Raw genomic sequence first — 16,358 nt, 5'->3', positions numbered from 1 at the left:
GAAAAAAGAGGCAAGCGAATCACAAAGTGCTGGGCTACTAAGTGAAGTGGGTTTGGTAGGCTTAGTCAGATTGGAGATGGTCCTAAACAGTTCTTTGGAGGATGAGTTGGCCTCCTTTATCTGCTCCGCAAAATACGCTTTCTTGGTCTCTAGGAGTAGTTTCTTGTAGCTGCTGAGGCTTTCTTTATACTTTTCTCTATTATTAAAGCTCTACCCTTTCCTCCAAGCCCTTTCAAGCCTTTTGCACTCTGTTTTATGCTCTTTCAGTTTCACTGAAAACCAAGGTGCTGAGGGCTGGGCTCTCCTGGGGGTAAGAAGCTTAATTGGTGCAAATTTGTCACATACGCTCTTAATCCACCTAGAGTACAGATCCGCTGCTGTGTCCATATTTGCTGGAAGAATTGGCGTATTCAAAGACAGAAAATTCCCCATCTCCGTGCTGTATATGTTTTTCCAGGCCCGGATGGAGATGCTCTCCCTGGGCTTGTGATTAGACAGGTTTAGAGGGGTTTGACGGAGCATAAAGATAATGGCCGCATAGTCCGACCATGGGACCGGCACAATTTCAGATATGGCCAGATCATTATTATTAGAGAAAATGCCATCCAAGGTGTGCCCCACACATTGTTCTAAACCCCCTCCACTCATGATTTCCATTAGTCTCCTATTATCTGGGTCTAATACATTCTCTAAATGGAAATTAAAGTCTCCCATGACCGTAAAGGACTTCGCACACATCCCCTCCTGTAAAAGAGCGCCAATCGAGTCCAAAAATATGCTCCTACTCCCTGGAGGACGATAGATTAGCATTGCTTTAAATGTGTTTTGGGGGGAGAGACGTACCTTAATGGACAATGCTTCACACGCTTGATTTGAGGCGATCGAGAAGGTGGGTTCAAGACTACTATGATATATGACGGCCAACCCCCTCCTCTTTTTAAAGGTCTGTCAAGAGTATAGCACAGAAAGTTCGTAGGCAGGGCCTTAACAATATCAGGCCCTGAGGTGTTGTCAGTCCAGGCCTCTGTTATAAATGCCCTCATAATCTGGTGATCTTCAATAAATAGATTGTATTCCAAATAAAATTAATCTTACCTTTCCGCCAGGTCCCGTGTCTTCTCGGCTCTACTCTCCTGCCTCCAACAGGAACAGGAAGCAGGCAGCCAGGCTCCCTCCCCTAAGCCAATCACAACGCTACAAGCAGTGTTGTGATTGATCAGGACACCACCCAGCCAGGGGCTAATGGGGTAGCCATGTTCTCCATGCAGGCTGCAATGCAGCCTGTATGGAAAAGGGCAGAGTGTGTATGGCTGGTTTGGGCGGCCTGAGAGGGCCGACCAAACCGTTTTTGTGCACTCTGGAGTGGGCAAGGGATTCCTCCCCTGCCCTTCTCAAAGAGCAGAGCAGCCCACACACCCACCTGCCCATAATGAGCAAAGCAAACATAAAATGGTAATATCTTTTTATTACCATTTTATGTTTTGGATTTCTCGCACTGTGAGAAAGCAGTGGGGCAACGCTCCTCTGCCCTTGTGGAGGAGCCGCCCCTTCCTCTCACCCCCCAAGCTTGTACTCCACCCACCGCCTCTGACCCCAATCCCCTCCCACTGTATGCATGCTGTGGAGCCTCGGTGCTGGGAGGAGGACAGCATCTGCACTGACTACGGCTCCAGGGGGCTGTGATGCTTGGTTCACATGGTTCGCTTGGGGGGGTATGTAAGTCATGAGGTGTGCACAGAAGAGCGAGGTGAACAGAGAAGAGGCAAAGCCGCCAAGCAAGGTGAGTGAAGTGCAAGTGAGCGACTCCTTCCTCCTCTGTGGTTTAGCCTCCGGAGCTATGAGCACTTTGCGGAGGCAACAGATCCAGATCTTAGTGCGGCTTGTGGTTGCCATCCACTTTCCCTCTCTGCTCCAGTCTGCTGTATGATTGAGCAGGCCTGAGGATAAGCAGGATTGGTTTAACCTTGGGCTGCATGTGGGGAGGCGAGCCTGCTTAAAATGGGACAAGTGTTCTTTCCTGGGGAGGCCCTGGACTTTTGAGCCTCCAAGTCATGGTGCCACAGACTCGTCTGCCCATAAATATAAGCATTTACTCTGTTCTCCTCTGGTATCTGCCCGTTACCTGACCGGTGATTTCTCTGCCACCAGAGCTCCCCTGCACAATATCGCACAACGGTGTCATTTACAGCAGTTGGACAAAGAAGTGGAGGCGAGGGCAGGTTGCCGCTGGCCGCTGACTTCCCACCTCTTGCCATCTCTTGCGATTGAACTTAGAGCATTGTGGTAGGATGCAGTTAGGTCAGACAAAGTTGAAGAACTCCGAAAGGCTCAGATCAATAGACTGAATCATATCCAAGCCACTTAACCTCCTGAGACTTTATTGCCTATAATCTTTGTAAAGCGGTCAGTGCCTGCAAGAGAGATGAGAATACACAAATCTACACTTTTACAAGTGATTAGGTGTGCAGCAAGACAAGTACAAGCACCCCAGAGGTGGAAGAGGACTCTTGCTTTATCTCCAATACCTCCTACAGGTAATACATGTGATATTCAGCCTTATTCACAGCTAGTGACAAGCGACTAAAATCACCAGGGCCCAAGGTGTTAAAACAAGGCAACACCTGCATACTAGCATTTTATTATGTAAACTAATAATAAAAGGAGGTGAATAAAGATGACACTGAGTGGGAGATCTATAACCTGACCAGCACTGAGTGCAGCCAAGCAGGTAACTTCCTTGAGCCACTCAGCAAGTCAAAACTCCCCTGCCCTTGAGGGGTCACAGTGATGGCCTACTGGGCAGAAACATCTGTGACTATAGTATGTTCTGCACCGAAGATGGAGGATATACAGGCTGCTTTGAAATCTTGCCAGGGCTATTGCTGGATACAACTTGCACCGGGGGCGTTGCTTTCACATGTTCCTGCTGACTACCATCGATGGGGGCATTATTGGTGGGGGCGAGTCATTGCTCTGCAACCACAGGGGGACTATGTGTCCCAGAAGCTCCCCCTGCAGCTCCAGCTGTGTCTGATCAGCGCTACTTCAGTGCACTGCAGCACCAGTGCACGGGCAGCGCGAGGGCTGCACCCGGGCAAAACCTAGGCCAAGGACATGCTCGTCCGTGCCCGTCAGAGACCGGAAGAGGCTGTGGTTGCATTCTTCGGACTTGGTGAATTAAGGTAATTATTATCGTTAAACAGCACTGTGTCCCACAACATTTCATAATTTTACCTGGTCAACAGCTTATGAATGTAGGCTGTTTTCTCTTGACTTACTTAGCCCCTTGCTGCACTCTCATTTGCAAATTTCGACACTTTGCTGCTGTCATTTTATTCATTTGTTTTATTTTTCTGATCGAACCCTAAAAATACTGCACATATTCTATGTGTTTCCCAATTACTGCTAATTTCCTCTTGTGCTGTTTGTAGCAGATTTTAAATACATGGTGCATACTTTCTGCAATTTTAATTCAGTGTTTTATGGACTCTATGGGCAAAAGGAAGGCTCTAGCATTGCACAGGGTTTCAATCCATAAGAGAGGAAGCCAGTAAATGCCGGAGAACTACCGAATGATGGCACTCCTAGATGTGAAGAGAAGTGCTATTCAAGATTATTAAATGAGGAGTTTGGAAATGTGGGCTGTAAAAAACAGACAACGGATCCCATGGTTTCAAGCCAGCTTTTAACAAAACTGTGAAATTGAGGATAACTTGCTAACCCTACCTTGTCTAATCGAGGATGCAGGACACCCAAAGTCACTGCCTCTTTAAGCAGCTTTTACAGATTTTTCTAACGCTTTCGATAATGTTGTTAGAGGCAGGCTGTGGGACATGTTAAACAGTTGTGGTATCCCTCCACTATTACTCAGAGCAGTTGAGTCACTTTACAGTGAGACGTGGGAGAAGGCTAAGATATCTTCAAACTGGACAGCCCCAGAAATGATAGCAACTAACAAAGGCTCAAAACATGGGTGCATTGACTGCATTCTAGCTGTTCAATCTATTTATGGCAGACTTGGAAGGCAACCTGGACACTCAAAGTTCATGCCCACCAAGACAAGCAGGCCAAACAAATTCAAATCCTCCCAATACCCTAACAACATGGTCCTGTAGGACCACTTATGAATGGACCTCCAGATGTCCACTGATGCTTTGGCACTCTCCTGCATTGACAACACCATCATTATCAATCTGGAATTAAACAAACACAAAGATTTTTAGAAGGAATTTGATCAAACAGGGCCCAATGCATGGGTATAGAAAGAGTTTTAACCATCTAGGTGTGCATTTAGATAAAAGAAGGGGCAAAAGGACCCAAGAAGCAGCCGTCAAGACAACGGCTAAACAGCTGTTGTGTACTACAATGGCCTAATAAAACGGAACCTGGCTTGCAAAAACACTGAACATTAAGAGTGCTATTGTATTTTGTAACGCATAAGTTGTGCCCTCTATCTCATATGGAACAGTTATGTTCACCTACCAACTATTTGTCTGGCTAAATAAACAATGGCCCAACCTAACTGCCCTGATCTTTTCAAACAGGATCTGTTGTTACGCACAAGATGTGTATTTTACTGTCTAAATTGCAATGACACTTTAATAAAACAACTCCTCTGGAAGAAACTTCAGGAGCAAAAAATCAGTGTGAGGGTCCTTGCTAACTGACTCCACCAGAATATTACAGGCAGAGGACCTTATCAAAGAAACCCTTCCCTGCAAAACAATAACAAAACTATTAATGAAGAACTCAAAATCCCTATCTTTTAATTCAGATTTGAGGAACTTGAAGACGAAGTCCCACTGTAGCTGGGCAGCAGTGCAATAACATTTTAATTCTGCTAACAAGTGTTTGGGACCAGCTAGAAAAATTGGTCAACCTTTTTAGTATTTATTAAAAACCCAATTCAATTGTGAAATTTCATTTTTAATAAACATTTTAAGATAAGTATCTTGTAGAAAGTTACCATTTCCCTGCCTGACGGTCCAGGATGCTAATTTGGATTACCTTTCCAGCAGCTGCCCAGCCAGTGTTTGACCCTAATGAGTTGTGAAAACTGCTCCTATATTAGGCATAATGGCCTGGGTGTTTGGAATGGACTTTGCAGGAAGACCAGTTCAGGTGGAGTTAGGAACTGCATTAACTTGTGAAATGGCCTGCTCTTTGAGAAGTAAAGAACGCCTTGGAGAAGGCAAACCTTTGTTCCACCAGCCAGGCCTGCACAAAATCAAATGGGAGGGAAGCTATCCCCAGAGCTGCTTTTTAGTGACCATAGATGAGTGATTTCTTCATTGCCTCAGTGCCCTAGCCATAACTCTGGGTGGGCTCTCCACAAGGAAGGAAATATTCCCCCATTTCGGATTTTGGGAGTATGGTGCATTGTGGAATTCTTTGAATAGGGCAAAAAAAGAACTGCTGCAAAACAGAGAAGGATGTGTCCCTGGACAAGTTTATCCTATTGCTTATGGAAGAGCCAGAAGTCACCCCCACACACTAGCTAGTGCCAGCCATAAATATGGCACCTTAAAGCCCCCTCTTTGGAACCCTACCTGGATCCGTGCAAGAACAGAAGAAGGACTGCATCTGGTGTTTGAGATCTGTGAGTATACCTAAAGGGTTAGAGTTACTCCCACTTGCAACCAGGGCAAAGAACTGGACTCTGTTGAAAAGTGGATTATCAGTAGTGATAAGTACTGACTTACCACTAATAATAAGGCACCAAACACAATAACAGGGTCAGAAAAGGTCTCAATAAATTATTCTTGCTCAACCCTTGGTAGCTGGCATGAGCAGACAGACGTAACTTAGGAGAGTGGAATGCAAAGCATTTAAAAACACAAACACATTAAGTAGGTAAGACACAACACACAATAAAAATCCAACTCCAATTTATAAAAACACATTCTATTTTTATGAACAGAGTTTGAGGCCGACCACGATTGAACCCTGATCGGATGCACTAAGCGGGAGGCCTCAAACAAAATGTTACCTGGAGCTTTTTCCCTTGACGTCGATCAAGGTATTTCATCAGGCGGGATTCAGTGCGGGGTCACAGGCTTGACTTTCTGTGACGCCCTGGTCAAATCCTGGAAGTCTGGAGCTCCAGAGCTTTCAGCAAGACAAACCTAAAATCCAGGCCGGGTCACGAAAGAAGGTAGCCGGCTTAACTCTCAAGGTCGGGTCAGTCACCTTATGGAGCTTTTTCCCAAAGTTTCTCCAAACTTCTCCAAGCTTCTGGAGGTCCTTCCAGAAGGTCTACTTGCAGGTTCAAAGTGTCCAGTCTGGAATCTCCTAGATGATCTCTGGGATGTCTAGACTGCACCTGGGCAAATCTTTAAACGTCCACTGGATGCACTCTAGGACAGGGACTCTCAGTGGAGATGATGCAGGTGGGCTCTGTTAACCGGTACCTTGCAGGTGAGTCCTCTCCTTAGACTTTCAGAGTAAGACAAAGTCCTTCTAGTGCTGAGTCCCACAGTGTGCAGCAGGTGCAGTCCTTCTGAGTGCAGTCCTCTGGTTGCAGGCCAGGGAGTCAGCAGGGCAGTTCTTCTTGTCTCTTCAGGCAGCCGATCTTTGAAGCTATGAAGCTCTCCCATATTTATCCTTGTTTTCTGGGCGTCATGCATGAAGGCACCCCTGAATCAATGGGATGCAGGATGCCACCCAGGTGTATGACCACTTCCTTTAAAGTGTGGCATATTCCAATCCCAGAAATCATTATTATTTTCCAGCATGAAGGAATTCTCTCCAGCGGAGCTGGGTCAGGCTAACCCAATCTGTGCCTGTGTTGTCCTAAAGTGACATTCTCCCTTTGAAGGCCAGTTTGGCTACCCCTTTGCCCCCTTCCTGCTATCTGCTCTGCAGCTTGTACTTCTCAGTCCATTGAAAACCTATTGTGTTCTCTGAGAGGACACTTCCAACCTCATCAGGCAGCACTGGCACAGCCTGGGATCAGACTGGCCAATGAGGAGAGAGCAGCTGGAAAGCTCACAGAAAAGAAAAATGAATAACTTCTTTCCTGTAATAGTAATTACAAATTCAAAAGTGGCACTTTGTTGGATTTATCCCAATTATTAAGTTGATATCTTGAAGTGTATTATTTTACATGGCTCCTACCAATATTGATACTTCAATCAAATATTTCAATGTTAGGCTGTAGAGCCATTCACTACAATGGAGGAAAAATTAAAATGTAAGTTTTTCCCTCACCAGGGCTTATTAAAGACATTTTATAATGCCACTACTTATAGTTCCATTAAATACTACTGGTGGCCTGAAACACTCATTGTCCTAACCCCCAAGAGATACCTCTCAGGTCCAGTGTACTCCTACCAAAACTCCCAAAGCTGAGACTTAGATACTTTTTGCGAATGATCTGCCTTAAGAACCGTCAGAGACCGGGAATGGTGTTGAAACTGCAGCTGTTGATGTCTGATCACCAGTCATCCACAGCTTGCTCGTTTTCCCCGCTGCACGTACAGTTTCTGTAAATCACTTCAAGAGACCTGCAAATAAGTTGAAAGCAATTCTGGTGGGAATAAAGCCTTGATTTCTAGTAGGTTGGAATGTGGTAAGGTATTTATGACACCCAGGATATAATGACAGTGTGGGGTGCGATATTTACCCATTGTGGAAATTATCGCAAATTTCAAGTTGTGACATGAAAATGGACAATTACATTTAGAAGTGTCTGCTTTTCCTGCTAATTTCTACATGTTGGAATTTAATGCATGTATATTTTGGCAGGCCTGCTAAAATTTGCCAAGAGAATACTGTTTAGGTCCATTAAAAACCACACATCTCAAAATTCTGAGCCCGGCACAAACAGGGGTTTGCATTGGAATAGGACCTTACCAGCTCGATTAGAATCAAGGATATAAACGTTAGAAAATATATTCCCTCTACCTAAAGCCAACAATAAAACCTTGGAAGATGGCAAGCATTGAAATTATTGATGCCTCAAAACATTGGGGCTGATTAGGATAGCGGTGAATCCGCCACCAGCAGCCTGCCGGGGGCGGATTCACTGCCATTGTGCGGCCAATCTCCGCCCGCCAGCTAAGGATGGCGGGCGGATTGCTGACAGATTGGAAGTCCGTCCGCCACGGGTCAGACCCACCCTGCATCCACAAAATGGAGGCGGTGCCTAGCCAGATTAGTATGCTGCATCCCCGCCAGCCTGTGTATGGCGGTTCAACCGCCATTCACAGGCTGGCAAGGATGTACTTTGGTTGCCCATAGCGGGCCCCCCTTCAGCAGGGGCACTCAGGTTTTGCACTTGGGGTGCACCTATGGTGCCCAACATTTCCCTGCACCATGTGGCAGGCACTGTGTGGTGCCTGCCACGTAGAGCAGGGAAATGCAAAACTTGCAATTTTACTATTGCGGCGGGTGCTGCAGCCAGCAGCACCCGCCGCAATGTTAAAAATGGACAATGCACTGCCACAGTGGCGGTCGCATTGTGATTGCACTTGTGGGACTACCGCCATATAGGCGGCCGGTCCCAATCCCTGTGATGATGGCGGACAGACTTAAAAGCGTCCAACATCGTAATGACCCCCATAGTTTCCAGAAGTCCAATACCACAGAGGCCCACACTACAGCTGGCCTGGTATTTGATGGGATCATTATCACACCTGATAAAATTCTACATTGACCTGTTCATAGTTGTAAGAAACTGTGTTGCTGCTTGACTGGGGTGTGAGCCCTGGTCAAGCAGCAACAACAAGTCTTCTCAGAGTGAAGTCACAAGCAACCCTAAAATTAACCTTTGCTCAACCCTAAGGTAGCTCGGGCACAGAACAGTTAGACTTACCTCCGAGGCAATATGTAAAGTATTTCTGCAACACGTCAAACAGTACCGCAATGAAATCACACCACAAAAGGATCCCACACCAGTTTACAGAAACAGCGTATGTATTAAATAAAACAAGACCAAAATTACAAACATCCTATCAGTAGAACCAGAGTTATGAATTTTTTAAGATTTTGGGGTAAAATAGCACTATGCGCCAACCTCGGTTAACTGGTCCTGTGTGCCCGGGAGCAAGCCACAAGTTCAGGCTGACCACTATGGAGTGTCGGTCAAGTACAGGGACCAGGTCCGTCCTGCTAAAAAACTTTTAGTTTAGCACCAAAAGTCCCATTGGCGGTGAAGGGAGCTGTGAGGAGCAGGGAAGCATCCCAGACATCCATAGATGTTGCGTGAAGAGCAGGCCAGGAAGTCGATGTAGCGCAAAAGATCCTGATGTCACCGCGGATGGTCAGGCCAGTGCTTCACGGTGTCGCTCCAAGTGAGCAATTGATGCTGCAGTGTGAAGGATTGGATTGACTTTGCATTGCCGGACTGTGCGAGAGACAAGAATGTGGCGCCATTTGGCCTGTTCATGTTTGCGAAGAACCCAAAAACTTCAATTCAGCCCCTTTCAGGCCACAGCTAGGGTTCAGGACCTGAGAGGCACCACTTGGGGTTCAGGGGCTTGCTCCAGCTGGAGCTGGGTGCTGGAAGCTGGTTATGTCCCTGTGGCTTAGAACAGGAGGACAGCAAACTAGAGCTTGGAGTCACTCCGGAGTCCTGGGTTCAAGAGGTGAAGGTCCAGTTCTTCTCACCCAGGCAAAAGTGCAACAGGGAGCTGGTCAGCACAGAAAGCTGTAGTCCAGCAGGACACCAGTCCAGCAGAGTGGAAGTCCTTTAGCATCACATCTGTCCTTCTTCCCGGCAGAGTGTCCATAGGTTCAGAAATGCGCTGAAGAGTTGATTTCTACGGTCCAATATTCATATCCTGTTGTGCCTTTGAAGTGGGGGAGAAGCTTCTAGAGTTTTTCCTTTGAAATGCCCAGGCCTGTCTTCGCTCCAGACTAACTACAGCAATTGTGCAGCTCCTCTGTCCCATCTAGCCAGTGAGGGCCCAGCCTAGAACACCTAAGCTCCCTATTGTGTGTGGCTGTCTAGAAGGAATACAGAAAGCCCAATTGTCGACTACACCGAGTCATGTGACCGGAAAATACTAACAGCATTAAACAGCAAAGGCAGGAAAATGCTCACTTTCTAAAAGTACAAAAAAGTGAGGTATCTAGCTTACTATTTAAATAGTCAGCTAGATTCCTCACTTTTTTGTATTTATTAGCCCAATCTGGCTGTGTAATACAGGGCCCCCCTTTTTTTCACTCTCTAAAAGTGAAATTTTTGAAAATTGTAATTTAAAATCCGACTTCACCATAAGCTAGGATTTCTCATTATAATTCCAAAGACTCCAAACATTAAGGGATGCAACAAACTGTCATCAAACAGCTGCATGCAAACTGCAAGGTAAAGGTTAAAATGTTATGCATATTCCCCAGTCTTTCATTATCATAATGTTGCTAAAAAGGGTTTATTTGGGTAGAAATACATTCTTATTAGTAAAGCTAGCCCCAATCACAGTGTTACATTTTAAATCCTGAGTTTGTGCTTCTTTAGAACAAGCACTCTTGAAATATACTGCCTACCAGTATGGTTGTCATGTAACTCCTACATCTTGTAGGCCTCTTTGACATATGTAATAATTCCTGTAAACTGATACATGTATGATTCATTGTTTCTGTATAATGTGTGTGTGATGTACCCTACTCTGGTATGATTAGCGTTATAAAACAAATGAAATACGTGTGTGAGATCAGTTACGGAGAGATTAGGGGCACTGCTGGGGGATAGTAGTAAGGGAATCTGTGACAAAGGTGACCATGGGGGGGGGGCCCAACTCGATTGGATTTATCAAAGAACCCTTCCATCCCTAAATTGAAAAGAATCCTTTCACTTTGAAGAACTCTCACCCACCAAGGGTGCCCCTTGGCGGCATGCTTCATCATAGTTCGTTCCCGTTCTGTTGCAGGACGGGGCATGCTACAACCTATGAGAGCACTTTGTTGGAAAAGGAATACGGTAGTCAATGGAGGTAGGGTTACTCTTTAAAATACCTGCCTGGTAGCCCTAAGGTTTTACACTTGGCGCCAGCCAGTATGGTTAAAAAGAGGAAATGTTAGGAATTCCTAGGGCTCTATTTACCCCTACTTTCTCTTAGGGTCAACATGTTTCTGCCACTTATGTTCCCAAATGCTCGTGGCTTTCGTCAGGACTGATTATACTACCATGATCAACACCTATTCTATGATGCTGACGTAACTGGTGAATTTTCCATACGTCAAGCACATCTAAACCATCAACATGGTGTCCGTAAATAGGTATATATTAAGGCACTTAACAGAGCTCCATATGTACAAAAAGGAGAAACAAGCCTGTTATCACACAGACTCCAAGGTCCTCGCCTGGCCTGGTCGCCGAAAATACATCCGTCTGTGCCTGCATCTGTTTGTGTAAAGATCTGTGTCAGAGGAGGGCAAACTAATGCTCTATGTTGTGTGCTCTCTTTGGGCCAGGAATTATGTGGTGCGCGGGCGTGGGTTGCGGCGCTAAAAATGATGAGGCCCATACAACGATACTCTGGGGAGTGGTCCCTTTTATTAATTCCCCGCAGGCCACGCCTGGCCTGCGGATGTGGTGCAGCGGTAGGGTTATACACTAGACCGCTAACTATTACATCCCTATCCAACTTGGTCAATGAAACAAACAACTTAAACAGTTCAGACAGTTCACACACATAGGTGTTAGTACTTGCGTGGACTCCATGGGCGGTGACCGGACGGCCTCAGCAGGCAAAGTCTTTCAGGCACTGGCTCGGACGAGGGTTCGACAGGAAATATACGTTGGAGGGCCCCTGAAAAGCTAGATGATAGGGAAGGAGGGCAGGGGAAAAATCAACATAAGAAATAACTGAACCTCCCCCAAATATTTTTTAGTCGGCAATAACTCCCACAAATAATTCGTTAGTGCCTCATTCAATCACAGGAACATGGAAAAATAACTTTTTAAACCATTTTATTTTTTATGTAAGCAAAGATGTAAACAATAAACATAATTTAAATATTTAGCACTGACACAAAGCCAAGTAACGCCCACAGAGAACAATGTTTTGACCGAAATATATTTTTTTATACATACAAATAACACAAAATCAGCTTAATATATTGCCATACTACACATGAGACATATACAGAAAACAACATAAAGACAAGCCACGCTGGGGGTCGCGTAACTAGTTAGCATGGAGGAGTCTCGTTCGTTATCGGAATTAACCAGACAAATCGCTCCACCAACTAAGAACAGCCATGCACCACCACCCACAGAATCGAGAAAGAGCTATCAATCTGTCAATCCTTTCCGTGTCCGGGCCGGGTGAGGGTTCGGTCTCAGGCTGTACCTTTGGGGGCAGCCCCGCAGCTGCGGCGTGCTGGGAGTCTCGCTCTCTGGCGCTGGGCCGGACGGCGTCCCGGTGTTTGTCTCCGTGGTCTCTGGTGCTGGAGTGTTTGTACCATCCGGTTGTTGATCAGCGGGCCTCCCAGGGTGTGCTGTCGGGACTTCTTTGAAACATGACACATTCCGGGACACCTCCTCTTTGAGCAGTTACCATGGTTCCCCGCTTTGCGGTGACTGTTCAGGTCCCCGGTTCGTAGTTCGTTTTGAACTTCCCTCCAGGGTGACGTTCTCGCAGAAAGACGGCTGTCCCTGTGCAGAGTGTTCTTGGTGTCACCTGGCGACGGAGGCTTACTTGTTGGTTCCGGCGGGCTCTCTGGACTTGCGTGTTCTCGGGCTCAAAAGGTGGTGGTGACCACCCCGGGCAGGTGGGAAGTAGATCTCTTCTTGGGCCATTGAGCATCAGTGCCCACGGGCTCCTCTGGGTGGTGCAGTGGGGTGTGCTCCGGTATTCTCGCAAGAATTCATGGAGCCTCTTTTCCGGGTCCACTTGTTCAACTCCCGCTATTCGAAACATCTTGTTGAGCGTGCGCATAAAGCGTTCGACGTCGCCATTGGCTTGTGGCCACTGAGGGGTCACTCGTCGGTGACGTATTCCTCTCTGTCTTAGGAAAGTAGCATACTCGACACCTTGAAATGGTGGTCCATTGTCACTGCGGACCTCGTGGGGTAACCCGAACATAGCAAACACTTTCTCTAGGATGGGCCCCACGTGGTTAAACACCGTGGAGGCAATTGGCTCTACTATGGGGTACTTCGAGAAAGCGTCTACAAGTACTAGCGTGTGCTTCCCTCCAGGGAAGCTCCCGAAGTCTATGCTCACTCTGGACCAGGGGACCATGCACGCGTCTTCGGTGATCACTGGAGACGGTCTTTCTGGGCCACTAGTCACTTGGCACAGCGGACAGCGCCGGACATATTCTTCCACCATTTTGTCTAGCTCTGGGAACCAAACCTTCTCTCTCATTTGTGCCTTCATTTTGGTTATTCCTTGATGCCCTCTGTGGGCTAATTGAGTCGCTCTGTGTTTCAGGGCCTGCGGTATTACTAGCTTGGAACCTCTTAGCAAGATCCTGTCCCTTGTGGCGCTGAGTTCGCTTCGTATCTGCCACATCTTCGTCAGGTATTCATGCTCTTCTTGGCTCCATGAGTAGACTTGCTGCAGGTAGTTTGCCCACGATCCTTCTTGGACTGCTTGCAGAGTCCTGGTATATACTGCAACAGTGGTGGCCGCTTCTTTGTCATCGTCCAGGGTCATGTTCTGGGGACAGGCTGCAGTAGATACCAATTGAACGTAGTGTTCCGTGTCTTCTGTGTCGTCCTGTGCCTCGGCAGGAACGGGGTGTCTGGACAAGAAGTCTGCGGTGAGGCGCCGTCCCTTTGAAAAGCGGAACGAGGGGCTGGTGGTCGGTGACCACTGTGAATGGCTGTCCTTTGAGGTATAGATGGTAGTGGTTGCACGCCCACTTTATGGCCAACGCTTCTCGCTCGACTTGGGCGTATCTTGTCTCTGTGGGTGTTAGGGACTTGCTTATAAAGGACAGGGCCGCCCAGCGGCCAGGTTCGTGTTCTTGGGCTGGTTCCGCGCCGAGCGCTACTGGGCTTGCATCGACGAGCACTTCCGTTCTTTTAGCTGCGTCGAAGTATGCCAGCGTGGCTTCTCCCAGAAGGGCATCCTTTATTCCTTGGAATGCCTCCTCTTCTTTCGGTCCCCATTGCCACTTTGCCTCTGCCCTCGTGAGGGCCCGCAGAGGTTCCGCCCGGGTGGCCAGTCCGGGGATGAATCTCCTGCAGTACGTAGCCATGCCTAGAAAACTACGCACTTCCGTTGGTGTTGTCGGTACGGGCGCGTCTTTGATGGCCTGCGATGTCCTCGGGTCTACTTGGATGCCTTCCTGGTTGAACACGTACCCAAAGAACTCCAGGGACGGCTGAAAGAACTGGCATTTATCTTTGTGTAGGGTTGCTCCATGTTCACTGAGGCGTTTCAGCGTGTTGCGGAGATGTTTGTAGTGATCCGCGGCCGTCGCTGAGTGTATTAAAATATCATCGCTGACATTTAGCACTCCCGGTAAGCCTGACAGCATTTCTCGTATTGTGTTTTGGAACACTTCTGCCGCTGAAAATATTCCGAAGTTGAGTCTTCTGTATCTTCGTAAACCTAGATGGGTGCTAAAGGTGGTGATGTAGCGGCTTTCTTTAGACAATGGAAGCTGGTGGTATCTGGCGTTCAGGTCAATTTTTGAGAACCATTTTGACTCATTCACATCCACGATGCTGTCATCCATCGTTGGCGTGATGTGACGTTCCCTTCGTATAGCTTTGTTCGGCAGCCTCATGTCGATGCAGAGGCGTATGGCTCCTGGCTGTTTTGGCTTTTCCGCGATGACCATCGGGGACACCCAGGGCGTCGGTCCCGACAGTTTTTCGATTACGCCTTGTTTTTCCAGAGTCTCTAACTCTTTTTCCACTAGCGGCCTCAGGTGAAATGGGATTCTTCTATGCCGCAGCATGACTGGGGCAACCGTTTTGTCGATGTGTAATTTGACAGGGTCACATCTGATGCGTCCTAGCCCTTAGAACAATTCAGGGAACTGACTAAGTAGCTCCTCCACTTGGTGAGACTGGATTCTCCTTGCGAACGAAATAAGTCTGAGATCTTCTGCAGTGTGGCTGCTCAGTAAAGTGTACACTTCCCTGTCGATGGCGTGGATTGTTGTTGTCACTTCAAGGCCGTCTGACTTGATGGGAACTGTGATCTTCCCTTTCAGCGGGAGAGGAGTGTCCGCCCCGTAGGTGTAGATTCTGGTCTTGGAAGGCATCACCGGTGGGCATGGCCATAGGCGGCGATACTGTTGGAGGCCCATGACGTTGACTGTCGCTCCAGTGTCAATGACTGCCTTTATTTCTGTTCCCGCCACTTGAATCATGCACGTTGGCTGGGGCCTGCGGCGTTGCTTGAGCTTCCTCGCAAACGAGATCATGTATGCTTCTTCGTCATCGTCGTCTGATGAATATTCACTCGGTTCTTGGTATCTCCTGCCCTTTCTTTGTGCATCTTCCGGTGGCGTCGATTCTTTCACTGACAGTTGATGTACTGCACGCGTTGGGGGTCTTTGGTTCCAGAAGTCACGACCGTTGGTGCGCCTCCTGCACACGGTGGCAAAGTGGTTTGTTATTCCGCAGTTGGCGCACGTCTTTCCTTACGCGGGGCAGTCTTTTGCGGCATGTGGTTCATGTCCACAGTAGCCGCACCTTTGCTTGGACGTTTCCGGCTTCGGTCTCCTGAACGAGTCCCCTCTTTGCTTGGCCCGGATGGCGTCTGCATGCTCCGTCTTCATATTGTCGGACCGTCCTTGGGGCTTGATTAGCGCTTGGTCCATCTCGTTTGCTCGGGCTGCCGACAGGTCATGTGATCTCGCCAGTATTAGCATGTCTTCAAGCGCGATCTTCGGTTGGCGCAGAATGAGCCCCCTCAGCGTATTATCCCGACACCCCTGGATCAGTTGTGCACGGATCTCTTTCGGTTGGTCATCTTCCGTGCACGTGCTGGCGAGTTCCCGAAGGCGTGCATAGAATGCGTCCATTGACTCTCCCTCTCTCTGCCGTGCTTGGCGTAATTTGAACCGTTCGAAATCTGGGTTCAACTGCGGGTCGAAATGGGAGTCTAGCGCGGCTACCGCCGCATTATAGACGGCCGCAGCTCCTGTGTTGGGCAGGTGTTTGAACAGTTTGAAGATTTCGTCCCCCGCATAGTGCAGTAGCAGGGATTTTTTTATTGCCTCATCTGTCTCCCGCGTTACGATGAAATAGTTGTTGAGGCGCTCTATCCAGATTTTCCATCAGGGAGAGGCTGTTGCGGGGTCCTCCAGTTCGCTGAACGGAGGTAGGACCCCTGATGCCGCATGTTGGAATGGTATGTGGGCTGGTGCCGCCTCTTGGCCTGGTGCTCCCGCCTGGGCGTCGTCCCCCATTGCGCTTGTTGTCCGAAACCACTTAGTAGGTTAGG

The sequence above is a fragment of the Triturus cristatus genome, chromosome 5_1 (assembly GCF_964204655.1).
Source record: "Triturus cristatus chromosome 5_1, aTriCri1.1, whole genome shotgun sequence".
In the NCBI taxonomy this organism is placed as follows: domain Eukaryota; kingdom Metazoa; phylum Chordata; class Amphibia; order Caudata; family Salamandridae; genus Triturus; species Triturus cristatus.
This window is presented reverse-complemented; position numbering follows the sequence as displayed.